We start from the raw sequence: 4,237 nt of genomic DNA, 5'->3' as shown, positions 1-4,237 counted from the left end.
CCTTCTATATATAGATAGCCACACAAATTATAAGAATCATCATTTTTATCGCTTTTGTTATTTCAACTCTTTTTTTATGTATAAATCTACTTAAAATGAGAAGGTATGGATGAGTGTTTCATTAATATAATTGTTTGTTTGACAAATATTATAGTCCAAAAATATCTCAATTTAAGTATTTTACCGCTGCTGATGAAAGTTAAACTTGTAGTAATTAAAGGTGATCATGATCTTTTTTATAGTATTACATAGAAAAATATTTCTTATAATAAATATATCCATTGTAATTAATTTTCTTTGTTAATATGTTATCTTTTACCTAACAAACAATATCCATGTTGAATATATTATTTTCATCAGAAACATTGAAACAATACATAATTGATTGATAATTCTATATATAAAAATATTCTTGTGGTAACTAAATACCATATTGTTATTTCGCTAAAGTTAATTCTCCTATGATTATGCCAATGTATAGCATTATCAGATGAAAACTGATTAGATTATATTTATTTCCGACGAGGTGGATAACCTGTTAGACCTAATCACAGTCGGAGTTGAGAAAGGTTTGAAAAGTGCTAATAATACAAATACTTTTTATTTTTAATACCCAATAATAAATATATAAATTAAAACTAATATTATTTCGTACAAAATCATAAAATATATATTATACTTAAAAGATATATAATCCGAATAAACTGTCATTATTTATAAAATACATACGTTATGATAAATCTGATTATTAAAAAAGATTAAAATTAACTTAAATATACAAAATATTATTCTATGCCTTTTATTTTTTTTATTATCATAAAAAATCATACATATTATAAAAGAACATAATCTTTTTACCAACGGTTCTTCCATTCAATAGTTTCTATAAAGAACAGATAGATGCTTTTGTTATTTTCAATTCTTTGGTAAATATGGACGATGCATAATAATATTGTGTTCGGCAAGAATATATGATATTTTAAAAGGCTGAAGCATAGGTTTAGTCCTTAACATATTCATAGATAAAGTACAGATTAGATAAAAAGATAGCTAATAAAAGAATAAATGGTTAAAGCTTCCTCAATGTTAACAGTCGTATTGTACGACAGGTGTTCTATAACTTTTTTGGATTTGATTGTTTCTTTATTATTATATGTTATTCTGTTTAATTTATGCTAAAAAGACTTATGATAATCATCTCATTATGATAGTGCAAAAGTTGTAGGTGTTATATTTAGTTTGTATGTTCTTAAATCTCATATCTTTGATAAATATCTGTGTGACTGAGTAATTATTAAAATAAATTGGTTTAATATCTATTATATATTTTATTTAAATTATAATAGTGAGCAAATATTTTTTTTCAAAGTAAATAATGTGATTTTTTCATAAAAATAATGTTTGAATAATTGTGAAATTAGATTATACCACAGATTTGAGAGGAGACGCGTGGACTTCATTTACATTGGGCCTTTAAGGTAATAAATCTAAGTCGAATTTGAGACCCTAACAATGGGTCTTTAAGATTGATCTCGCTTGGATTGAGGTCTCACTAGGCCTAAATATATCTTGGATTAATATTTTGAGTCATTATTATTTATAGTAGATACTATACTATTTAATATTATAACACTTAGTATATGCAAAAGTCGGATATATTTACAAAAAAAAATTAATTCAAATTTAAAAAATTAATTATCTTTTTTGTTTTAAATATTATTTACTAATATAACGAAAAAATAAAAATAACAATAATCACTCACATAATTAAAATAGATAATCCTAATATATACATGACACTACATGTATCAAGAATTATTATATATGATTGATGAGTTTGGAAAACTGTAAATTAATATTAGTGATAACTAAACATTATTAATATGATTAATTGCAAGATTATTAACTTGATCTCAATTCATATATGTTAATTAAAATAATTTTGCTGTCCAGGTTTTGATTGGGCCGAACAGAAAAAAAAATTGTTGCAAGCCCAATTGTATTAAAAATACATTTAGCATTGATACAAAATTATTTTGATCCTTGTGGCTGAAGTGTTGTTATGTTATTTGGGCCAGAATTTGTGATACAAGCCCAATTGAAATTCATGTCTCAAGACCAAAGTATTTGGTCCGAAACCAATATTGAGAGAAAGCAAATGTTTTGCTTCATGCTTCTAACGGATCTTCTTTGTTTATCATGTGATGGAATTCAAATTTTATTAAGGAGAGTTAATACAAACATTGGGAATAGGAAAGAGAAAAATGGATTGATTAGATAGCACTTAATGTACACGCTACCTAAAGTAAAAGGGAAGAAAATTAACTTTGTTCAATTAACTTGTTTAAATCCATTTAATGCTTCTCTTTCTTCTCTCTCTTTTCTTTCTACTCTCTCTTCTCACTCTCGGTCACCTCACAGGAAAAGCATGGAAGCTTTTGCAAGCTATCAAAGTGAAGAAGATGAAGATAGATGCAACAAGACCATTGTAATAATGGCAAGAAAAAGAAAACAAAAAGTATGTTATGACTGAGATCTTCACCAAGAAATGTAAGATTTGGTGAAGTAAGCTCAAACTCTTCATACCAAAAATGGAAGAGAAGATTTCGGTTAGAGGAAGAAGATCTTAAGGGATGGCTTGTCTCAGCTTTTGATCAACTGCCACAGGAGATAGCTACTGTAGCTACGTGGAGAAGATGCAGAAGTTTGAGCAGAAGAAGCTGTCATGCATCAAGAAGCATCAAGGACTAGGAGTCCTTCTTGGAGTGCAAGCAAGGAGGGATGGCTCAGATTGATGAAGCTTGGTGTAAAGGGAAGACACAGAGGTAATTGCATGTTGGTTAAAGCATTCGGTTTTCTCTCCTCTCTCTCTGGCCGAACTAGTTTTCTTGAAGAAGAAGAAGTTTAGCTTGGTTAAAATGGTTTCAACCGTGGAGGCTTCCCCTTCTATAAATAAGGGAGAACAGCCAGGGCTTGAAGCAAGGAGTGAGAGTACAAGGCACAGTGTTCACATAGCTACCTAAGCTAACAGAAGTTCTTCTCTTCAATGTTCTTTATTTTGTAATTTTCTGTTTAATTTTGTCTATCTTGAGTCTCATGGAAAAAAGACAAACAGTGAGGTTTGTATGAAAAAGCTATAGAGCAGAAAAAGGCAGAGAGTGTAAAATTAAAAGAAAAAGCCATAGATATCCTAGAGGTCCTTTGTACATCTGTGTTGTGTTTTTTGATTCTGTGAAAATCTCCTTGCAAGTTGGGTTAGCACTTAGTAGTTGAAAGCTTGACAGTGACCAAGTCAAGTTCAGGATTGGGGTTTATATTCTGGACTTGTCCCGGATAGGAAGGGTAGTTCCTAGGGAGAATCGGCATTTGTAATCAAGGATGATTATAGTGTAATTCCATCATTGTTGTGATGGAGACTGGATGTAGGCTGCATTGCACTTTACAGCTGAATTAGGATATATCTTGGTGTAATTTTCTCTCTCTTCTACTCCATTTCTTATTCTGCTGCACAGGAGACAAAACTGAAAAATATCTCGTGGCTGGTCACGAGACAAAATGAAAAAGTCTCTTGGCTTGGCACGAGACAAAAACAAGAAATATATCCTCAAGTGTTCTGAAGGACAGCAAGATTTACTAATTGAAAAAGGGGCTAAGATTCAACCCCCCTTCTCTTAGCCACTGATAAACCATGAATTGGTATCAAAACTTGGTCTCAAAGAGATCAAGCTTTGCAGCTTGGAGAAAAGATCCAGATGACAGAAAACAGTGGCTCCAATCTGGTATCTGATGATTAGATCTTTGACGGTTTAGAATTTCACTAATGAAATCTCGTTGTAAAGTATAGTTTCTAAACCAAACAATAATCCTTTCATACAAAAGATTGTTTGTCACAAGTAACAAACCCCTAATTTTATAAACCGAAGTATTCAAACCTCGGGTCGTTCTCCCTAGGAATTACAATAAAGTGTCTTGTTATTGGTTGTGAGTTATTTTGGGGTTTTTGGATAAGAAGCATGAAAAGTAAATGGCAATGAAAATAAACTAACAATTATAAAAGGCTCTTGGCAAGGTATGAAAATTAGAAGTCCTATCCTAGTTATCCTTCTCAATTGTGATGAGAATTGTTCATTGCTACCACTTAGTTAACCCTTAATTACTAAACAAAGGAAAGTCAAGTGGATGAATTGACTTGAGCCACAAGTCCTAGCCAACTCCCAAGGAAAGACTAGCTTTAGTG

The sequence above is a fragment of the Arachis duranensis genome, chromosome 4 (assembly GCF_000817695.3).
Source record: "Arachis duranensis cultivar V14167 chromosome 4, aradu.V14167.gnm2.J7QH, whole genome shotgun sequence".
NCBI classification, from domain to species: Eukaryota; Viridiplantae; Streptophyta; class Magnoliopsida; order Fabales; family Fabaceae; genus Arachis; species Arachis duranensis.
The sequence above is the reverse complement of the archived record's forward strand: the minus strand, read 5'-3'. Positions refer to the sequence as shown.